Below are 12493 nucleotides of genomic sequence, written 5' to 3' on the forward strand. Positions count from 1 at the left end.
TTATTAGATGGGCATGGTAGTACACACCTTTAACCATAGCACTCCGGAGGCAGAGGCAGGCAGATCTCTATGCGCTCGAGGCCAACCTGGTTTACAAAGTGAATTCCAGGACAGCCAGGACTCTGTTACAAAGAGAAACCCTATCTTGAAAAGCCAAACATATATACATATGTGTGTGTGTGTACACACATACATACATATGTGTGTGTACACACATACATATATTTATATGTAAAGTCATCGTCATTATGATGGATTTCATAAACACTTTATAAGTATATATTTGGCCATATTTACTGTCTTTAAATCCTTCACTTTCTTCCCCTCCTACTTGTCCCCTTCCTTTTCTAAGACACTCCTACTTCATGTCACACACACTCATTTTCAAATGTAAATGCTTTCATCTGTAAAAGCTGGGTTCCACATATGAGAGAAAACAGCAATACTTTTCTTGTTTAGTCAGGTCTTTTTTTTACTTAACATAGTGATCTTCAGTTGTACCATTTCCAGGCAAATGACAGTATTCCATTCATGTGTGTGTGTGTGTGTGTGTGCGCGCGCACACATGCACAGTGGATATATTTGTGGTGTATATGTGAGTGCAGGCAGGAGTATGAAAGTCAGAAAACAACCTTCACTGTCCTTGTTTGGAGTCATGGTCTCTTCGTTGTACCAGTAGCTTTTGGGGATTCTCCTGTGTTCTCCCATCTCACTGTAGGGGCACTGGGATTAGAGACGTGCACCACTGGGCCCAGCTTTCGCATGAGTCCTGGCAAGTCTAACTCGGATCTTCACAAATGCAGGCAAACACTTAACCTACTGACAGTCTCCCCAGCGCCACCACCATAGTCTCATTCTTTATGGCTAAACAAAACTATTTTGTTTATGTGTTTCATTTCCTCCACTGTTTACCTGTTAATGTACACTTAGGCTAATTACAAAAGGTGGCTGTTGTGAGTAGTGATGCAATAAACATGAATGTGGGGGTCTCTTTGTAGTATATTAGTTTGAATTTTTTGTATATTTGCCAGGAGTGGGATCACTGAACCAATATGGCAGTTCTGTTTTTAATTTTTTCTATATTTGCTGAATTGCTTTACATTCTCATCAGCAGTGTATAAAGATTCCCTTTTCTAAAAACAGCAATATTTGCTATGTTTTTTTCTTTTTTAAAATATCTCAGTGGAGGCATCTACGTGTGTTTTGTGGATGTCTGTGTTTGTGCATTGAGTATGAGTGGGTGACCTTGTGGACATCATTAGGTGTTGGTTCTTGTCCTTGCACCATGACTTTTTGATGATGTTCCATAGTTCTCACATGTTCTTACATTTTTGCCTGTTTTATTTCATCTACCTTATTTCCAGAACCCAGTTTTCTGTCTTCCATTTGTTCTGTTTTATTGGTGAGAATTTCCACTGAATTTTTTGACACGTTGAGGTTTTCTAAAATTCCTATTTTTTATGTCTGTTTCCCCCATTTTCTTGCATGTGTGTGTGTTGTATATGCTTATGTATATACATGTTTGCATTGTGTGCAAGTGAGCATGTACATGTGTGAGCATGTGGGAATCATCCCCAACTACGTTGGCTGTTTTCTTTTTCTTTTTTTTTTTAAAGATTTATTTATTTATTTATTATGTATACAACATTCTGCCTCCATGTATGCCTGTACACCAGAAGAGGGCGCCAGATCTCATTACAGATGGTTGTGAGCCACCATGTGGTTGCTGGGGATTGAACTCAGAACCTCTGGAAGAGCAGCCAGTGCTCTTAACCACTGAGCCATCTCTCCAGCCCCTACGTTGGCTATTTTCATTGAGGCATCGTCTCACCCAGACCCAGCTCTCACCTGCGTGAGTCTGGCTAGGCAGCTGCTCTGAGGACCCCCTCTCTGCCTTCCTTCCAGGCTGGAATTCCAGGTGGCCCACCATGCCCACCTAGCATTTACATAGATTCTGGGTATAAGAACTGCAGGCCTTATGCAGGGCAAACCATCTCTCCAGCGTCAGGGTTTCTATTTCTTTATTGAATTTCCCTTTTGTATCCTATACTGTCTTATTTTGTTCAGCCGATTATTTAATTTTCTTTGAAATCATTCAGTTTACTCATGTCATCTTTGACTTTATTGAACATTCTTACAATCATTCTGTTGAGTTATTTGAGATTCCACATACCTCACTTGCAGTGGAATTCACCACTGTAGAATGAATTATTTTTGGAACAACTCACATTGCTTTAATTTTTCATGTTTCTTATGCTTATTGGGACTTATCTGGGTTGCAGTCCATGATTAGGTATTTTAATCCTTATTCTTTCAAATTGAGGTGTTTTCTGTATTCAAGTAGAACTGATTTACAGTAGGATTGAGGTGCACTAACAGTATAGCTCAATAGCTAAACCATCCACACATGTGCTCAGGACACTGGGCCCAATCCTCAGTACCACTCCTACATAGACTGCATCTGCAGAAACAACCACAGCTGATGGATCCCTTCACTAAGACAGTATGCTAACAGGTAATTAGGAACAAAACAATACTCCTAAATGTTAGGAATAGTTTCTAACACGAGCTCCCTGCCGATACAAAAATTCCTAATCAAGCCAAATTAAAAAAAAAAAAAAGCCGAATTTCCAGGTTTAATGGGAGTTCTGCGCTCTCAGGTGGCCCTGAGAGGGAACCAGGAAGCCATGGGAACGCGACCCCGCCCCCCCAGGAAGAAAGGGAGACCACGCCTTCCTCTTTCGGGAGATCACTTAAATACCCTGGGGATGGGGTCAGGACCTGGCCTGCTGGGATTTGGAGTCCAGACCAGGCCTGGGGGTTGGGATAGATGCGAGAGGCTGGGGCCTAAGCTCCCAACTTGACATTCCAGACTCTTTGAATATAGGGGTGACAGAAAATTGGAATGGTAATTATGACAAACATTTAGGCTCTCTTTGGGAAAAGAAAGGGGGGAAATCGTGGACTCAAATCTGGCTACTTCCTGCGGGCACGGGGCGGCATGGGGAAGGGGAGAGCCAGGTGTCCACGTTTAGCAAGAAGTGTGGCAGGAAAGGCATCCCATGACCTGTCATCCCGGAGAAGGCAGGCAGCTGTTTCTTGGGGGAGATGAGAAGGCAGATGTCTATGGAAAAAAATGTTATTGCTAAAGATGAATGTGCCAGAATGAGGAGCAGGTAGGCCCTTCATTGTGGCATCCTGGGAAAACCGGAGGGTGGAAGGTCCTGTCTGCTGGACAGACCAAGTGTCTTAAATAGCCGCCTGCTTGAGCCTGGAGAGATATATGGTACCAGCATGGGTGTCCCAAGAGCTTGGCAGCCGAGGGGGTGGTGAGGATTACCGTGTGAGGTCCTGAAGAGACTTAGGAGTTAACTGTTTGAGGAGTACTCTGTCCTCTGGGGAGAGCGGGGCAGGTTTAGGGGCATTAGGGTTCACTGGTATGGTGGCAGGGACCTTAAAAGGGAGAGGTAGAGTAGGTACCCTGCCAGTGGAGGAGTTTGAACTGGGAGGGGATGGCTAAGGAGAAAGGGCCTGCCATAAAGCAACTAAACTCCAGAGACTTTCAGAGAATGAAGAAACTGCCAGGAAGTGCCAATTAAAGGTAGATTGAAAAGAGAAAGGGGAACATGAATCCAGTCAGACAAGCTGAAACAATCCTGCCATCACAATGGCCAGGAAAACCCCAAACCCAGACCACCTTATGCTCTGTGGGAAAGCTAGTCTTGAAAAGAAAGGGAGAAAGAGAAAGAGAGATGAAAGGTTTGTACCCAGAATTACATTCCTAATAAGGGAGCCATGATGGCTATTGTTGTCAGCTTGACAGGATCTAGACTCCCCTGGGAGGTGGACCTTTGGCTCTGCAGCAGCTGGTTGTCTTAATTACACTGAGTTGGGAAGGCTGGTCTCTTGCTGGAATCCTTGACTGTATAATGGAGAAGGAAAACTGAGCAGCAGCATGCACTCTCATTCTCTTTTTCCTCCCCTCTCAGTAGTCATAACAGGTAAGCCCAGCAATGCAGCCTCCTCCATCTCCCGTGTCACTGTAGTTCCCTTGCTTTCCATCCTTTCTCAGAAAGGAAACTGAAGGTGGGACTCCATGATGAGAAAGACTTTGCAATGGCAGTCTAGGAGAAGTGGCAGACATGTGGAATATTGTGGTCATGAAGGAGTTCATGGTAGAGTAAAGCTACTGATAATTACCAGTAGAAATGTATGAAGTGTTTATAAAATGGGGTGGCTAAAGTGTGTTATAGGGTGAGATCTTTAAGATAAGGCACTAGAGTATTTGGGGCAAAGTAGAATCTTCAATTCTGATCCTCCCCCCCCCTTATTTTTCAAAATAATTCTTAACATGAATGATATAGCAAGAACCTGTATCGATTTCTAGCTTCTGAAATACCATTCCTACTTTAGGTAACTCTTTTGCCCTACTACTACCTAAATTTTTTTCATGAACCTACCAAGCAATTTTTTAGATATGATATTCTAGTACACTGGCCCCTGCTAATTTTCATACAAATTGGTTAACCTTTGTATTATCAAAAGACTCACTAGTGTATCTTTTTTTGTTGTTCTTTAGTCTGTCATTCAAAAAAGATCTTTGCCCGACCTATGTACCTTTTCTTTTAAACAAACTTTGGATAGTAGATTTCTAAGGATTTTGTATTTTGCTTTTTCTCCACAATATATCTGCAATATAGTTGGGCTAGTGTAAGCTAAAACAGTTCTATAAGCGCCGATGAAACTGAAAATTCAGGCAGCAGGCAGCATTAATCTTACTCAAAAATGCTCCTTAGTCAGTTCATGTTTAAAAGACATCATACCATAAATGTTGCCCAAACAGTTCAGCAGTGTGAGGAGGAAAACCATACAGATGGCAGTTTTGTGTATTTGGAGTGCCTCAAATTAATAGATGATAGCTCTGCACACCTGGCTTTACCAGGAAATTACTTTCCGCTTCAAGTAGCAGAAATGGACTTAAGTTGACTCTAACAGTAAAGGGAAAAGACAGTAACAAAGTTTAAAAGGCAAAACACTCTTGTTCCAGAGCTCTAGCTCTGCCTTGCCCGTGTTAGGTTGGCTTAGACACTGAAGAGCTGCCACGCTTTCTGTAGTCTCTGTTGTATGCCTAGGAAATACCTCCCCCCCATTCCTTAAATGTTCTGTCATAAGCCCACACTGAACTGCTAACAGGCATCAAAACCCATGGACTGTTAATTTCTCCCCACATTTTGTGGGTACGAGTATATGTGCCCTTGCATGTGAGCTAGTGGATAAATATGAAAGTTAAAACATAATTTGCAAGTTTCTCTCCTTACACTGTGTTGGTTCCAGAGACCAAATCAGGCCATCAGGCTCAGCAACAAGTGCCTTTAGCAGCCATCTTTCAGGTCACCCACCCCCATGTGGCGTTTTAATCAGATTTCAATATTGGGGCTAGGAAAAAGTTAATAAAACTACCTAAATGGGGCTTCTAAAAGTATTCTGAGTAGGCAACTAATAGTATCCATTGCACTGATGAGTGAAGTAGTTCAGTTAACATAGTATCTAATTTAGTTTTTAGTTATTCTCTGAAGTTTTCCTGTGTACAGTAGCTTCAGAAGTCTGTGACTGTTGTCTTATTTTAAGTAAAGGCTAAATTTTGGGGTATTTAAGTCATACTAGTTAGACTCCAAGTGTTGAGTAGCCTGCCTGTGAGAGTACTTTATGCATAGTGAATGCAGAATGTTGCCATTGTTACGGAAAGCTACTAACAGCTGCTCTGAGTTGTTCATGTGAAGCTTTTGTCTAAGTATTTAGCCACAGAAGGATGCAAACACACATACTCATACACACCAAAAAAAAGTGTACTAGATCTTATTAGTGATTATATGACCTGGAATTTACCTACTTGAGATTTGGTATTGGCCTTTAAATCTTAAACCAGAGATGATGTTGTAATGTAATTATGTAGGTATTAGAGCCATGGTAGTAATCCTCACACAGCCTTGCTTTCCTTAGAACACCCCCATATGCTTGGTGTCAATCTTCCCCATATTCTGAAGCTCTGTTCCAGTAGATAGAGCTGAGCAACTTAGTATTAAGTGCCATAAAATACTCATTAGAACAGAAATTCTGCTTATAGATGCTTCTTAAAGATTTTTAAAGGTTGGCAAAGTTTTATGTAATAAAATTCTGTCTATAGTGCATTAAGGTTGGAAACTTACATTTTTTATACATAATTAAATGATTAAATCAGTTCTGGTTTTTCAAAATGAAAAATTATTTCCTATCTAGCTTTTCAGGCTGATAATTTGAGTAGCTCTTTGTCTATAAACAAATTAGTGGCAAGTAATATACCATTTCATGCAGTACAAAGAATAGTAACCCAGAATTCTAAATTAAAGCCATTTTATTTTGTTGTCAGAAGATTCCTGTGTACAAAACTCAAAGGTCAAAGACAATTGGTTATCAAAGGTTAGATAATTGTTTAGGACAGTTCTGTACAAATAAAATCTAGTTTCAAGAACTACCAAGTTCACTTTCCCCATTCTGCCATTTCTGTATATAAGTATTGTCTTTAACATAGTATCCATAATATCAGTTTGTTTCCTAAAAATTCAAAGTCTTCTGTAATTCCTTAAGTACATTGCAATTCTAAATTGCAATGCTAGCTTTAATTCTCATTGCCTTTTGTTATAGTTGAAGTGTGAAATGCCCTCCACAGGTTCACGTGCTGAGTTTTTGATGCCCAGCAGGTGGTGCTGTTTTGGGAAGGTGGTGAGAACCTACAGTAAGAAAGTAGGTCATTGTGAGAAAGCCTTTGAAGGTTGTACCTAGTCTCCATGCCCCTCTTTCTTTGCTTCCTTTCTACCATAGGTAGACACTTTCATAGGCTCTTACTACTGGGATGTTCTGTGTCTCCATGGTCTCAAAATCAGTGCAGAACCTATGGACAAATTCTACAGCCATGAACCAAAAATAACACCTTGAAAAAGATCTTTACATATTGATTCTCTGTATTGTTCCACCTGCTACTTCTGCCCGCACCTAGAATAGCCATCCTTCTTTCTCTTCATTATGTCTGAATTAGCCTTTCAAATGTATCCTGGGTAATCATCTCCTGATCACTAGAGTTCACATCTTCTGGTATTTGCTTTTATTGTCTTTGTTTTTATTTTCCTCCTTAATATCCAGTAGGCTTATGACTCATACTTGATGAGTCTTTCTCAAATCTTGGAATATTTACCTTTTCACAACTAAATTATAAACTACTTGAAGGCAGTAGCCATATTTATACAAATTTGTTCTTCATGCTAAAGGGTTACAGCTCTGTGTACTGTTACGTGCTTGGTCAATAACACACATGCATTCATTTAGTTTAGTTTCATGACGTTTCCTAGTGAGACATAAGCAGTACCTGAAGACAGATCAAAGAAACAGTTATACCCAAGTCTATCTTAGTGAGGAGCCTCATGAATCTTGTAACTGTCTGAGACTTATGTGCTTTCTCCATCCAGGAATGAGTGTTTTTAATCTAGAGTAAATAGACACAGGACAATTTTATGACTATTTTGCTTTGGTATATTGTAAGTATTCAAGAGGTAAAGCAGAAAATAAGGCATTCTGGTCCGTATCCCTAGATGGGTTACAAGAGTGAAGTTTACGGGGGTAATGCTAGGCAATAGGAGATGCTTGCTAGATGTTCTGTGGTTCTTTGTTGCTACTGACCACTAAAGCAGCAGAGGGCTCTGGTGCAGTAGATAGAGAAAGGACAACAGACCTAATTTCCTTTGTGTGTCAGCACAGGAAAGCGGGTCGGGCTGCTGCTTTGGCCTGAGATGCCATCTGCTCCTCTGTCGTACTCACCTGTGCTGGTTAGTATATGAGCTTGACACATCTAGTCATCAGAGTGGAGGGAGACTCCGTTGAGGAAATGACTCTATAAGATCCTGTAAGCAAGCCTGTTGGGCATTTTTGTAATTAGTGATTGTTAGGGAAGGTCCTAGTCCACGGTGGGTGGTGCCATCCCTAAGCTGGTGGTCTTGGATTCTTCAGAGAAAACAGGTTGAACAAGCCAGTAAGTAGCACTCCTCCATTGTTGACTGTAGTTTCTGTCCCACCCAGTACCAAAGAAATACACAGAGATCTACATTAATTGTAAACTGTTTGGCCTATTAGCTCAGGCTTCTTATTAATTTATTCTTATATCTTACATTAATCCATAGTTCTTGTCTGTGTTAGTCACATGGCTTGGTATCAGCGAGGCATTCTCATCTTGCTTCCTCTTGGTCTGGGTGACTACTGCAGACTGAGTGTTTCCTTTACCCAGAACTCTCCTGTGCTCATCGCCCCGCCTCTACTTCTTGTCCAGTCGCCCCTCCTATACTTCCTGATTGGCTATTGGCCAGTCAGCGTTTTATTAAAACAATACAAGTGCCAGGCTACAAGACCATTGTCCCACAGCACTCTCCCCCCTTTTTTTCCAAACGAGAACTCTGAATTTAATCTCCTTGTTTAGCTTTTTTTCCAGACCATTATCCATAACAACTTGTAACCAATACTCTAAAGAAATATAAATATCCATAATCCATTTTTTGAGAAGGTAGGCGTAGCTTTCCAGGCTACTTCCTGCTGGTTGGGGTGCTGATAATCTTATGGGGACCTAAAGAAGATTTAAAATTATGATCAAGTCCTGACTGGAGTATTCTGTGAGGCTTGATCTTCTCAGCCAGCAGTCTTGAGACTGTTCTGGATGTAGAACTCAGACATCTGAACCATCTGCTCCTATCAGAGATTTCTCAGGGGATCTTCTTTGATCAAACCTGATTTTTCTTAACCTGGAATTAATCCACAGCCTCTCATTTCCTGTGGAAACAAACAAAAAACCTTTTCTCCAAAGTAACATATCTTTTGACTTAAATTTTGAAGTCAGGGCTTTTTAAAATATTGATGTTGGATTAATCTAGTACCATTTATAATTAAATGTCTTTTAGCAGCTGTTGTTCCTTCCTCAGCATTCAAACAATTCAAAGACAACACAATAACATACAGTATCCGGACGCTGTGTATTTTCCATCTTTACGTGGCTTTATTTTAAACTCTATCTCTTTTATTTTTATTTTGCATTTTTGTTTTTGTAAGACAGGGTTTCTCTGCATATCTTTGGCTGCCCTGGAACTCACTCTGTAGACCAGGCTGTCCTTGAACTCACAGAGATCTGCCTGCCTCTGCCTCCCAAGTGCTGGGATTAAAGGTGTGTGTCACTACACCCAACTACTCTCTCTTTTTTTTTTAAAGGACTTTATCCTTTTTCTCTTCTCCCAAGCCTACATACATTTTAATACACTGTAAACCATTTAAAGTTTTTTTTTTCATCTGAATCTATCTTAACTGTATATTTCTCTTTTTCCTGACCACATGAGTCTTTAATTTGTTAAGTGATATGGCTAAGATTAAAGCTGTGGCATTGACAGCTGGATCTATCCCGGTTCATAGCTTTCTGAGAGTCTAGCCTCATGGTAGAGGTACTGGCCAGAGGAGCCATGTTTATTGCCAGAACTCTATGATAGAGTTTCAAGGTCCCTGCCACCACCAAGAATCATGCTGTCAGCTATTCATAAACACCATTTAAGTGTTTTGTGGTGGGGGCCTTTTCAAAGGACTGCAAGGTTTTTGAAGCTAAAGCTGAGTCAGGAAGCCTTTCTTAAATGAGATGTGCTTGCTTCTAGCAAACAGAGCCACCCAAGAAAATGCTACTACCAAGAAACTGTGCTTAACTGTGTTTTTTATGGATGTAGTTGTCCACATTGGTGGACCCTAACTAGGACATCACCCAAGTGCTCTTTTCAGGAACCAGCAGTGTGTTTGTGCTAATTTATATCTTCAGAAATATTCAGATTATATACATACATCACACATAGGGTGATGTTGGTATTAATTGTAGTTTAAGATGTGCTTTGAAGATAAATGGCATTAGAGCAGTGGTCAGGAAGAAGCATAATAAGGAATATATCATGAAAATGTGAATAAAATGCTACCAAAAGTGACAGTGGCAAAGTGACATTCTTAAGTTATTTTTCTTATTGCCACATATGTTCTATACATATACAAGTACAGCAGAAGTTAAAATTGCACAGAAGAAAGAAAGTTGATGATCTTAACATTAAGAAGGTAAAACTTAAAGAAAGAGGGAAAGGGCTCCTGTAGAATCTAAAGTTGTTCTGTAGGGAGAGAGGTTTTCTTATAGTTGCAGTTTAAATTTGCCAGTAGGAATGAGAATATGATCAAGTCATTAAGACTTGAATATTTTGACTGTTCACATTTCTAGCCTTTTTAGCAGTGAGAGGGAGAGCTAGAGAAAACCAATAGCACCAAGATGAAGTGCCCAGAGGTTGACTTACATGGTCCAAGTTCTCTGTACCATCTGCTTTCCCAGAAAAACATACGCTGTCAGCTTTTTAATGCTGGTGTTTCAGAGTTACTAGTTTGCTTCATTTCTCCTATGGAGATCATTTTCTTGAGAAGACTGTGTTTGTTATCTTTGTGAATTAAAGCTACTATAATGAAATGCCATTAGCTAGATAGTTTAGAAGCAATGGAAATTGATTTTTTTCCCACAGTTCTCTGGAGAATGGTAGTTCAAGATGAAGATGCAGACAGTTATATTTGGGTGGCTCCTGCTCATGGTTCCTTGATAGCCATCTTTTCCATTTAAATCTACATGGTAATGGCTGATAGTCATTGGGGTCTCTTTTACAAGGGTGCTTATTCCAATTTTGAGGACTCTGATCTTTTGACCAATCACTTTTAAGACCCATATACTAATACCTTTCAAGGTAGCATTTCCTTTGCAAGGGACACAAATATTCAGACCTTCTGCTGTGTTGAAGACTTTTGTATATTTGAGAATATATCTCTGTCTGACATGAATGTCAAACTGAATTTTTTTTCTTACTGTGTAGTAATTGTAAGATTTAGGGAGCACAGTATATTGTGAAACATAAAAGAATGTGCCCATATCATACCCTGATCAGATCAAAGTGATTAGCATCTCTCTCTCTCTCTCCCAACTCCTTCCTTCCTTTCATTTTCTTTTTTTGGCCAGCGTTTCTTAAAAGTAAGTGATTAGTTACTAAAAACTGTAGTTGCCTTCCCTGTGCTGTGGAACACTAGAACTTAATCCTGTCCGTATTTTGATATCCACCGTCTAACTTCCCTCTGTCATTCCTCTTCCACACCCTTTCCCAACTCAGTGATCACTATTCTACATTCCAATTTGTACATTTAATGTTTACATATTAGAAAGAACATATTGCGTTTGTCTTTCTGTATCCAGCCTCTTTCACTTAACAATATGTCCCCCAGTTTCATACGTTTTGCCTCAAATGTTAGGACTTTATTCTCTATGACTGGATAGTGTGTGTGTGTGTGTGTGTGTGTTTATATCCCATAATTTCTTTATCCATTCATTTCCCACAGGTACCTAGGTTCATTCCACATCTTGACTGTTATATTACTTCCATAAACATTGGTGCTCTCACTTGCACACTACCCCTTCCCCCAACATACACACACGTGCATGCGTGCACACACACACACACAAAAAAATGATATAGTCATTTTATCACCTTTGTCAGTAAAAGCCCAGTAGTAGAATGGCAGGATCATATGGTAGATCTGTTTTTAATTTTTCATGGAACTGCCATTCTGTTCTCCATGGTGTTGTACTCATTTACATTCTCTCCAACTGCATAAAATATTCTTTTCTTTACATCTTTGGCAGCCAGCACTTGTTATTTTTGTAGTTTTGATAATAGTCATTTTAAGTTGAGTGAGATGATTTTTCATTGAGATATGCTTGTCTGTTGTTTGATTTTCAGATAAGACCTGGAACTTGCTACATTACTGATATACTTGAACTTCTGGGTCTCCTGCTTCTACATTCTAAGTGCTGGAATTAAGTTCGCACCACCACATGTGGTTTATGCCTTGCTGGGTCTCAAACCTAGTGTTTTATGACTGCTAACCAAATACTCTGACAGCTATGCTATAATCAATCATGTTTGCATGCTTTAAAATTAATATCTCTTTGAATGACCCAGTCTAGTTCTGCTTGATTTTTGTATACGATAGTATTAGATAGGAGCAAGATATCAAATTTGAATCTTCTCATAGACCCCTCCACTAACCATTTATTGAAAAGGCTGTCTTTTCTCTCCAGTGTTTATTTTTGGTGCCTATGTTAAGAATCAGATGGCCATAGATATCAGGACGTTATTTCCAGCATTTCAATTTTGTTCCATTCTGCTTTATGTCTTGTTTCTTCTAGGCATTTTTGTCATCATTTGTTTATTTTATGCATATGAGCGTAGTTTAATGTTTCTCTTCCTCCGGCCTATTCCCAAATACCAGGCAGCCACTTCCAAAATAATTAACTTGGAGGCTTAATATTACTTATAAATGCTCGGCTAGTAGCTCAGGCTTATTACTAGTTGGTACTTATATTTTAAGT

At 39.8% G+C, this 12493-nt stretch overlaps 1 protein-coding gene across 2 annotated transcripts in view; it reads left to right on the forward strand.

Annotated features, from left to right (window-relative positions):
• Positions 1 to 12493, forward strand: part of Mims1 (mitochondrial inner membrane scaffold 1) — a 43632-nt gene that overhangs the window by 2514 nt on the left and 28625 nt on the right. The gene's annotated exons all lie outside the window — the stretch shown is intronic.

Source organism: Myodes glareolus, chromosome 13 (genome assembly GCF_982192425.1).
Source record: "Myodes glareolus chromosome 13, mMyoGla1.1, whole genome shotgun sequence".
Lineage (NCBI taxonomy): Eukaryota > Metazoa > Chordata > Mammalia > Rodentia > Cricetidae > Myodes > Myodes glareolus.